Genomic DNA, 11922 nt, shown 5'->3' with positions numbered 1-11922 from the left:
AAAGTATGAGCTTTCCTTTATGCAGCATGAAATTAGCTTTCGGTTGTCATTATTATGTAATTGAACATTTGTACTTTACCTAGATTTTCAGCTTTATGCTTTTTTTAGCATAGAGGGTCTTAAATATGATCAAATGCTTCTCTCACATCTGTTATTATAGTCATATGGCTATTTCCTTCATTTATTTAATGTTGGGCACTGTGTTTATTGATTTATGCATATTGAATATCTTTATAGTCTTGTGATGAATCTCATTTGACCATAGTAAGGAGTAACTAATACAATGTTGAATTGTTGGTAATTTTTATGGTTTCTTTATCTGTGTTTTTCAAAGATATTGGACTTCATTTTTGATATAATAATGTTGGCCCTAGTGAACCTATTTTGAAGAAGTCTTCCAATTTTTTTTCAAAAAAAAACCCTTAAAGTTGACATTATTATTTTTCTATGCTTGATAGAATTGAGCAATGAAGCCATCTGGTCCTGGCATTTAATGTGAAGATTTTTCTTACTGATTCAATTCTATTGCTTTATACAAGTCTGCTCAAGTAGATCATTTCAGGATTTAAGGTATATGTATCTAAAAATCTATTTCCTGTAGGTTATAAATTTTATTGTTGTGCAATTGTTCATATACGTCTTTAAAGATATATTTTCTATTTCTGGGTGATAAATTGAAACCTTTCCCGTTTCATTTGGTGAGTTTGATTCTTCTACATATGTATTTCTTAGATTAATTAAATGTTTATGTATACTATTTATCTAGGCATAGAAGCACTTGTTACAGTCGTCGTCTTTTTTATAGTTTGCAGGCTCCATTTCACACATTTCTACTCCAATACTTGCTTCTTTCCTTCCATTAGTATTGTTTTAGATTGCCACTGTTTCTCTGGTTCATAGAGAGGTAATGATATGTGGTTTGAAACTTTCCTTTTTGATGAGGGAATTGCTGCATAGAACCCTACTCCCTTATATCTAGTTCTGTGATTTTGAAATGTTAGTCCTTCTTTTCATTTGTCTGGAGGCATATTTTCTTGTCTTTCCTGAGTTCTTCCTTGATCTAGTGATCAATATAACACTGCACGCACGCACTTTGCCTTTACACACACACACACACACACACACACACACAGGGGAGAGAGGAGAGAGAGAGAGAGAGAGGAGAGAGAGAGAGAGAGAGAGAGAGAGAGAGAGAGAGAGAGAGAGAGAGAGAAGAGCTTATATTACTTCATTGTCAACTTGAACCCCCAGGGAGGAGGGATTTGCATTTGGGGAACTGCATTCGTCAGACTGGCCTGTTGGCACACCTGTAAGGCATTTTCTCTTTACTATGGTTCCTTTCTGAGATTATAATACAATTGCATAATTTTCGGCGGTCTTTTTTCAATATCTAAGTAGGTCTGGGTTGTATAAGAAAGGTAGGTGATTCTTATTCTAAAAGAATGCCAGTAAGCAATATGTTTCTGCTTCAGTTTCTGCCTCGAGTTCCCCACTTGGCTTCTGTGGATAATAAATGGATTGCAACCCATACGCCAAATAAACACCTAAATTGGTTTTGTTCCGTGTTTTGTCACAGCCACAGAAAGCACACTAGGACATCTTGATATTACTTTCTGGCTTTTATTGCATTGTGCTCAAAGACTAACTGTGAAAGGTTTTCAATTCTTAATATTTGTGGAACTTGTCCGTGACTTAGAATATCCTGTACCAGGGAGCGTGTTACATCACCGAAGTGAAAAATGTGCACTGAAGGCTATGGTAATTAGCTATGTTAGCTTAGCACAACCTAGCACGACTTTGGAGGAAAGTCTCAATGAGCTATTATCTTAATTAAGTTAATTGAACTGAACACAACCAAGCAGGCAGCAAGTAACTTCTCCACAATAATGAATTATAACATGGAACTGTGGGATGAAACAAACATCTCTCTTCCTGTAATACATCTCTTGCTCTATTGTTCAGCAGCAACAGAAGCAAAGGACGGCAGCTTCTGCAAGGTAGCTGCGTGCTCTGTAGACGCCCATTAGCTAGCTACACTTGGTCCAGGGTGAAATTTAACTCTCCTGCTGCCTTGGTGATTTTTCTGTTACTGCCTCCTCGCTGAAAATGGAAAGGTACAGTTCACAACCATTACTGAATCAGAATCTAATTCTCTCCTTAAGTCTGTTAATATTCACTGGTGTTTGCCCTCCTATCTGGTGCTCATTTGATTAGGGTTGTTTCTCCTGAAAATGACCTCATTGCTACTTAGCATCCTTTTATCTTTTTGTGCATGTGCTTAAAGCCTGTTTTTGTGTGGTCTGTCTGAACGCTGTGCTGTTAATTTCCAATTGCCGTTTAGAGGGAACATACTATTCTAATTCTTCAGTTTCTGTCACAGTGAAGCCTCCCTTCGCCTTACAAGAAGAACAGCTTTGTTGCAAGCAACCCACAGTTGGGTCTGTGGGTTTTAATCCATTCGCTCACTCTACATTTTTATAATCCAAGAATTACTTTATATTAAGGGGGAGAAAAGTTGACTCTCACTCTTCATATTGTACAGCCTCTTTTGGGTTTGGTGTCCGTCCTTCCTTTCTTTCTTTACAATATGATCTTCCTGTAGGAAAATGACCCCGAAAGGTTAATTTCATTGCTCGCTTGTTCTTTTTAGTTTGTCCGTTTTTGCTCATTTTGGTTTAAAACAATGACTACATTTTTGCTTTTGGGTCACGGGTAAAGCTCACTAAAACACCTTTTTTATTAAAATAAGGTGACATGATATAAATGCAAAGACAAGAAAGAACACAATTAAAAGAAACATAGTGGTAGGAAAACACTGCACTTTCGTGCCCTCTCTCCTACAGTTGGATTATTATTTCAACTGGTTTTCTCTTTTAGTTCACATACTAAAGATGCTAAGGTTGATACATTACATTTAATTCTGAGCGTGCGTATAGAATTGTTCTTAGAAACAAGTTTTGCATGTTTTGCTTACTCATTAACATTTCTTCCCCTCTGTTGGAAGTACTTCCTTTAAGATTTCTTGTATAACAGGTTTAATGAAATATAGACGCTCAGCTTTTATATGTATAGGAATTCATTACATTTTCTTTGTTTCTAAAGGACAGATTAGCTGGGTGCAATATTCTTAGTGGTTAAGGACTCTGCCCTGTGAAATTATTACTGAAAGCCTGATACTGGGTTAAAGGAGAGCACTGCACGCTATTTTTTTTATAGTCTTTTGTTTTCAATTTTGAGATTAATTATGAGTGGATGCAGACTTAAAATGGTTAGTTTTGACTAAGTACTCTTATATCCTTGCATCTTGACATTGGTACCTTTCTATGTTTGGGAAGTTTGTTCTCTCCTTTTGTTTTACTTTGTTTTTGAGACATAGTTTGTCCGCACAGCTTGGGTTGCTCTGGAAATTTCTCTTTATAGACCAGACTGGCCTTGAACTCAGAGATTTGTCTGCCTCTACCTCCCAAGGGATGGGATTAAAGGTGTGTGCTGTGTCCAGCCCTTTTCTCATTATTTTTTATATATAGTACTTTTACCCCTTCAGTATTCCTCGAGTCCGCCCCATTCCCCAGTAGGCAAAACATTCACATTTTTAATAATATCCCAGAATACCTCTAAGTATTCTATATTTTTCTTTCTTATTTTTTACTTTTATTTTCCTCTCCCAACTAGATTTTTTTTCAAGCAGGTTGCCTTTGAGCTCACTAAGTCTTTTTTGTTTGCCTTGATGTTGATGCCTCGTCATGCATTCTAAATTTTCTAAGTAAACCTTTCAGCTTTAGAATCTTTTATAAGATTTATTTAAAAACTGTTTCAAACCCTTTGTTAAAATTCCTTTATAATGGTGAAATACCTGGTTTCTCTAAGCTCATCGAGCTTCCAAACGAGCTCTCGTAAATTCCCTAAGAATTCTGCCATACTGGTTACTATCTGGTTAATTTCTGACTTATAATTTTGCCTATTAGCTGAGGCAGCGTTTTTTTTAATCCTTTTGCCACTTGATGGAGCATCCTTTGGTCACTGGAAAATTGGATATTTTGGTATTTTTGTTATGTCTTTTTTTTAATACTGTGTCTGTATAGAAAATCTTAATAAACTGTTAAGTTTTTCCTGTCCTTTTCTTCTACATCTGAAAGAGTTTTATAGCCATTATTTCAGTACTAGATGGTACTCAGGTACAAGATTTTAGGGATCTACTGTTATACTTTAGATCTTCCAGTGCCAGGGGAATTCTAAAATCAGGCTTGCCTCAACCACATTGTCAATATGTCAGTAAAAGAGTTTTCTGCACCTCATGCTTCTCCTTCATGCCACAGGTAGTTGCAGATACCTGATTCACGGTTGCTGACTGGTCTGAGGTCATATATGCTAAGAGTCGCCTTGTCTCTGAGCAGAATCAGTGCCGGCATCTGATGCCCCTACTGTGAAAACCATGCTGCTAAAAGCAACACAGTCCTGGGGGAGACCTAGGACCCATCCACTGCCCTGTAGTGGCATTCCTCCCAGACTGTTGTACCAGCCACAAAAGATTGCAGCTAATATAGAAGTTCAAATAACAGGGTCATATTGATTTTTTGAACACAAAGGTTGTCCCTTTGTTTCCATCCATATTCTGGCCTCTCTAAGAAGAGGGGCCATTAAGGTCTGTCTAGCATGAGTTTCACCAGCCCAATGCTAAGTTTTAGGTCAGTGTAGTGTTTACTGTCTTGTGCTATCCATCCTCCGGAGGCCACATTGGTGAAATGTACCTGTGGCTGCCTAGTATGCTGTAAAGGTGGACTGCACCAGAGTTTCTCAGTTGCAGTGACTATACAGAATCTGGGAGGCACTGAGGCTTTTAGAGCCTAGTTCCTCAAGTCTTCAAGAGCAAAGAAACAAAGAATTCAAGATCTTTTCTCAGTTTTCCTGACACCAGTCTTCTGAGTAGGACTTATGTCAATCCAGGCCAAAATTTATGCTCCCTCCCATGGGATATAGTCATATGCTTAGCTGAGGGCAGTTCTAGAGAGCACTTGTGAGAAGTCCTATGACAGCGGCTGACTGGGGGACAAGCAGTGAAGATTGGCTTTTTGCCACAAAACCCAGGCTAACAGGAGTCTTCTCCAAGTTTCATTGTCATAGAGGAATGTACAGTTTTAAGATGAAGGTAGACTTGTACTCCAAGGTTGGAAAAAATATATGTGGTACTCAAGCCTATCCACAACATCCACGTTTATGAATGATGCTGTGACCACTCAAGAGCTATATCAGTATGCCCTTGCCTGCAGTCAGGGTCCTTTGGTTTCTATCCATTGTTAGTACTTATTATCGCAGGCCTGACATTGACCTCTGTGACTCAGGGTTCTGGTTCACTGTTATACTCTGCTCCACACTGAGGGTAGTCTTGCCCTCAGTTCAACATTCTGAGCATCCTTAGGATAATTATCTGTCTTGCTTAGAAGTTCAAGTAGTTCTATCTGCAAGTGCTGTTCTAGCAGGCTTCCCAGCACTGGGTTTATCCTGTGAAGGGCAGGCAGGGATGAATTTCATATCATGAGTAGTTAGCTTTCTCATTCCTCTGACCAAATAGCTGACAAGAATCCACTTACATAGGGAAAGGTTGACTTTCCCTTATATTTAGAGAAGTATGGTCCATCATGGTGAGGAAGTCATACATTATTCACATAAGATTACTAATCACATTGCATCCACCGTAAAGAAACAGAACTGAATGCAGATGTTCAACTAGATTCCTCTATTCCAGGCAGCTTAGAGCAACATTCCAGGAAATGGTGTCTCTCACAAGTCCAATAGCTCCTCCCTCCTAGACAACCCATCAGAAATCTCACTAGAGAGTTGTCTCCAAGGTGACTCTAGTGCCTACAAAGTTTAGATTCAATATGAACAAATCACAAAATTCTAAGTCCTGAACTTTTCTACTCCGATGCAAGGGACATTTCTCTTCATTGGATAAATTGGGTCCTGGAATGATGTGACCTGGGAAACTCCTGACTGCTTTCCTTAACAGGGGTTTCATTTTGTTTACTGAAGGCAGAGAGAATGGACAGAGCTTTTCCTTGGTTTCATTTGTTCCTGGGAAGGCAGTGGTGTTCAACATGTGGAGAAAAATCACAAGAAGATACCATGTAAGTCCCCATGTTGCCTAATCTATTTCATAGTAACTTTTGATTTTTTTTTCACTAAAGGATATAAATGTTTTTGCCTTGTTTCTTTCTCATCATTGTACATTTGTCAGATGATGGCTGTGTATACTTACAGAGGGGTTTTTGGCATAAAAATGATTCAACTATGAAGTGGACAAAGAATATGTCTCTCTTAAATTATTGGCTGTGCTTTAGACAATGAATCTTCATGCTTACAGCAAAAAACCTAAGGCTGAAGACCAATTACACGAGGTTTATTGTAAACAGTTTGGGGCAGTCTCTGGTTTTCTTTTCTAAACTTGATTTCAGATGAGACCATATTGTGGGACAAGGATAGTTTTCTTGGATACATACATAAATACATACACACACATACATGCACATACATACACACACATACATACATGCATACATTCGCACATAGTTTTGGTCATAAGTAAAGCTTTAGGGTTGAAAAATAAAATACAGAGAAATGGCCATATTATGTAAGGTATTGTATATCAGGTCAAAATTTGAGAAAGATAACATAGATAATGGAGAGCCATTAAATTTTGGAACACAAAAGTGATAAAAATTCGAAGTTGGCAGATCATTTTAAGAGTGCCTGGAAGAAAAAGAAAATACACCATAAAATGCGAACTAGGAATAAATCAATAGAAATCCATCTTTGCTCTTTTTTTATTGGTGACAATTTGGGCAAAACAAAACATACATTTTCTTCTTTCTTGTGATAGAAGTATTTTTCTATTATTTTATAAAAAACAAATATGTGTATGCTTATGTGTGTATATGTATGTATATGTGTATGTGTGTGATTATAAAAGATAATGCTGTCAAAGGAAAGTAACAACAAATTACAATGAGAATAAAATAAAATACAATTGATTATCATGTAAATATGAACATGTAGTATTTCAGTACTGTAGGCTCCCAGAGGATTTTAGAATTAAATTATGACATAAAATTGATGTCTACTCTAATGCTTTGATTAAGATATGTGACATTAAATAGGTATAATGCATCCATTGCTGATGCTGATGGGCAAAAAGGAAGTTATAGAGCATGCATGGATGCATAATAAAAATAATAAAGATAATGAGACATTAACTCTACTATTTTGTATGTATTTCATTATTAATCTCATCAGTAAAAGTTAAAGCAACACAGGACACAGTTACATAATCAATTTCTTGTTACCATGGTAAAGTCAAACACATAGAGAAAGCAAGCTATGAATCACTATTCCAAACAGTCCTTAACTCTAACAGCTTTGGTTAAGGGGCCAGCTCCTGTACTACACAGATGATCAACAGCTACCACAAAGTAGCCAAGCATTTGTTTGAACACTCCTATTGTTATATGACAGTAAACACTTTGATGGCACTATCCACAAACCATCATTCTTCACAATATTTGTTAATGTAAATAAATGTTGTAGTCAGAAAGAAATACCTGATTACCTTTTTATAGAAATGTGTTATTTTTATTACAAAGAATCTCCCAAAATGAAAATATCTCAAAAAGAGAGCTAGGCTAACAACCTCCACCTTCAGAATTGGGGGAAGATGGGGCAATTTAAGTTTTTTTCTACTTGCCCAAGGCAAGTGGGAAGGTATAAACAGAGCCAATCTTAAAATGGCTGATATTAGCCAAGCCTAAAAAGGGGTCCTAGAATACCCAGTTACCCCTTCTAAAAAGTTTAATAATGGCATCTTAGCAGAGCTCCTAAGCAGGCACTTGGCAGTTCAAGGTTTTTGTCTTCTGATTGTTTTCCTTTCTACTCAGACCCTACATGGTTCAAAACTCAGACCTGGGGCAGGACAGAGAAGGGAGCTCTGGGCCCTGGTTCCTATCTAGTCCCTGTGGATGTTATATTTTATATATTTTACATAAATACACAGAGGAATAGAAAATATAAAATCTGAGAAGTTGAGGGAAATTGAGGGACCTGGGGAGAAGATGGAAAGATGGACCTTGCTTAAGCTGCAGACCTGGCTTACACCAAAGTGACCTCTTCTTTGACCCCTTGGCTTTGTAGCTTCTCCTTCTTGGTTTTCTTCTCTTCTGTGACTTCTTTTTTCTCTTTGGGATTTTTCCCTTTCTCATCCTCTGTTTTGACTCTTTGGCTTTTTTGAAGTTAGAAGAGTCCTTGCGACTACTTCCCTCCTCATCGGAGTCTGAGAATACTTCCTCACAGGCAATGTGTTTGTCAGAGAAGCAGATGGAGATTCATTGTCAGGGTCTTCCTCATCCTCATCACCACTCTCTTCTGGAATGACATCTTCAGGTATGGCCTGCATTTGGATCCCAGGGGTATGGGACAACATTCTCAAGTTCTCAAAGAGCCGCTGCTTAATCCTTTCTAGATATTCATGAGTGTTCTGGTTAGTCATATTGGAAGGGCTAATGTGAAACTTGAAATCTGGTCTAAAGTATTCAAAGTAGTCATTGTATAATGCCTCATTAGAGATTTCTATGTCCAGGGCCACAGCTGTTTCATAAGCCCAGCACTGAGCGACATTACGGATGGTGTAGGCACCTCCTGCCAACATTAGCATAGGTAAGTTCAAACTCTTCACAAACTCCACACTTGGCACACCCTTTGATGGTCAGACTGAAGCAACGTTACCGACCCGCAGACAGAGAATCTGAGCTACACTCTAAGACGACTGCACTAGGCTGGAACAACTCCATTACTTTGGACATGAATATCTTGAAATGGCTTCATAGGACTCATCATCAATGCCATCTTGCAGTAGGTAATTAATGACATAGTACTAGCCTTTGCCAGCCACAATATCCTATAGGTCCCCAGTTCCTGGGAAGTACTCTCCATATTTCTGAAAGGACACAGTCATGACCAAGCTGTAGTATAGAAGGCCTCTTTCATGACATCGCCATAGGGAATATCAATGTCAGTATATAGCACCCTCTGGTGATACTTTAGCAGTACCAGGATGGCCAAGATGATATCATTGACGCAACAGAAGCCAGAATCTTCAGACTTCTTTGCATGGTGCAGGACCTCAGCCCAGTGCACAGCCATGTCCATCTGCTGCTTATTGAGTTTGACCGCACTTGCAACCGAGCCACCCATGGACAACTAACAGAACTCAAACAAGCCATCAAATAATAGAGAGTCCTAACCAACATTGAATCTCTGCATCTACTTGCTATATTCAGACATATTATCTAGGTGAATAGAATGCAAAAATTTAATGTAGTCATCACAGTGGTAATTGGTCATCTCCTCAACCACAGCTTTATGAGGATGCTAGATTTCCATTTTTCTGTAGAGACCATGGTTGAGCATCAAATTGTGAGTCATGTGGATTCGGTAAGGCTTTATTGGATGCCCTTGCGCATAATAGTAGTTTTTAATCTTCCTATCATAGTAGTAACAGACTTTCCTCTTGGTGCTCTCAGTCTGTGCCTTCTTGCTCACCACCTGGCCCTCCTGCCTGTCTGCCTGCCAGCCTGCCCATGGTTCCTCTGATTACTTTTGATAGTATTTTACATGTAGCTTTACAAAAATCAACAAAAGTAGGTTTTGTTATAATTATGAAGTGATGTTATTCTTAAACTAACTCGTTACTAATGTTGAATAAGAGCAATGATTCATGGGTTCGGTCCCCAGCTCCGAAAATAAAGAAAAAAAAAAAAAGAGCAATGATTCATTTCATGACAAGGTCAATACAAAAACATAGTTAGCTATCATTCCTCCTAAATATGTCGATTAACTTTGCTTAACAATGATAATGTGAATATGATCCAGAGGGTTCTCCAGAGCAAGTGTGGACTAAGTCTATGCATGTATATCTATGGCAGTAAGACTGAAAGAACAAGGAAGCTAGGGTTAGTGTTATCTATCATTAGCATATAAACTTTGAATTCTGGGTGTTTTGTTTGTGTTGGCCAACAAAATATTACTACTGAGACTGATGTAATTACATTTACATGAGTAGACTCATAGAAGTTATTTATTGATATCTTCTTAAAGAAATATATTTGGAGAATAAATGATACTATGTCCTTTAGAAGCTTACCTTTAATCATTACAAATGTGCATCACATTTAATAGTTTACTAGGTAATCTCTTCGGGGTGGTTTTCCACTGCCAGGTGATCGTCTTCATTTTACAAAATCCCACTTGTCTACTTTTGTGTTAATTACTTATGATTCAGCAGAGAATGAAAAAAAAATCATTGCTCGCATTCTAAAATACCTTCCATTGTTTCACCTAGGTTTTTGGTGCTGTGTTTGGGTCTCTAACACATTGTTCAATGTATTAGGTCTCTAGTAAAATTTTACAATGATAGTATAGAGTTTATTTTTTCTGTTCATACGTATCTTATTTCCTAGCACCCTTTATTGAAAATGCTGTCCTTCCTCAAATGTAAAATGGAGATGCCTTCTGTTGATATTTTCAGGAAAATAGCCAAGCTGCTTAATTTGACAGATAAATATCACTTGACTAAGTATGCTGTCATAATTATAATTTGCAAAAATTATCCAGTGATATTTATATTCACACATTTCATTAGACATTAAAATCCACAATTTATATGCTTGAGATGCTTTGTGGTTAAGAGTATGTCTTGGTCTTGCAGAGGATCTGAGTTCCAGTCTTAGTGCCCACAGTGAGCAACTCGTACCTCCCTATACCACCAGCTTCGGGAAATCCAACACTCTTTCTGGACTTAGCTGGTACTTAGACTCTCACCCACAGACGGGCAAGTAAACAAAATAATATTTTAAAATATTTATTTATTTATTTATTTATTTATTTATTTATTTATATCAAATGCTGACCCCCTCATAGAGACCCTCCCCCATCCCTTTTCTCCTTTGAGAGGCTCCCCCACTCCATCCCACCCCCATAACCTGGCACATCAAGTGTCAGGATAAGGTACATCCTCTTTTACTGAGGCCAGATAAGGCAGTCGTGTTTGGAGACGAATACGATAGTCAGGCTACAGTTTTAGGGAGACTTTCCATTCCAGGTATTGGGTGACCCACATGGAGATTGAACTACACATCTTCTATATACCTGCTAGGGCCCTGTTCAAGCCTGTATATGTTCTTTGTTTGGTGGCTCAGTCTCTGAGAGCTCCCAGAATACCAGGTTATTTGACCCTGCAGAGCCTTCCCTTCAGTCCTTCCCCTAACATTTCAAAGAGTTCCTGGTCCTTGTCCAATGTTTGACTGTGGGTATCTGCATCTGTTTCACTCAGCTACTAGGTAGAGCATCTCAGAGGACAGCTATTCTAGGCTCCCATATATAATTATGACAAGTGTCATTAACAATGTCAGGGATTGATATTTGCCCATGGGATGGGTTTCAAATTGGCCTGCTTATTGGTTAGCCATTCCTTCAATCTCTGATCCATCTTTGTCCATCCATTTCTTTTAGACAGGAAAACATTTTGGGTCAACAATTTTATAGTGGTTTAATATCCTTATTCCTCCATTAGGTGTCCTACCTGGCTATAGGAGGTGGCCTCGTCTGGTTCCATGTTCCTACTGTCAGCCATCTTGGCAAAGATAACCCACTTTGATACCTGACATCCATCCCTATCTCAGGGCTCTTTGGAGCTTCCTAAAGAATCCCCCCCCCAACCTTGGTGCCTGCAAATTTCCATTCATTCTCCTGGCCCTCTGGGTCTCTCTCCCGATTCTCCTCACACCTAATCCTGCTCCCTTCTCTCTCCCACCTACTTCCCTCCCTCCTTCTGCCTCCTATGACTATTTTGTTCCCTGTTCCAAGTGTGATTCAAGC

At 38.4% G+C, this 11922-nt stretch overlaps 1 pseudogene; it reads right to left on the bottom strand.

The window, feature by feature from the left end:
• Positions 1-8139: 8139 nt before the first annotated feature.
• Positions 8140-11677, bottom strand: LOC116914392 (annotated as a pseudogene).
• Between the last annotated feature and the right edge of the window lie 245 nt (positions 11678-11922).

Source organism: Rattus rattus, chromosome 1 (genome assembly GCF_011064425.1).
Source record: "Rattus rattus isolate New Zealand chromosome 1, Rrattus_CSIRO_v1, whole genome shotgun sequence".
Taxonomy (NCBI): Eukaryota; Metazoa; Chordata; class Mammalia; order Rodentia; family Muridae; genus Rattus; species Rattus rattus.
The sequence above is the reverse complement of the archived record's forward strand: the minus strand, read 5'-3'. Positions and strand labels throughout refer to the sequence as shown.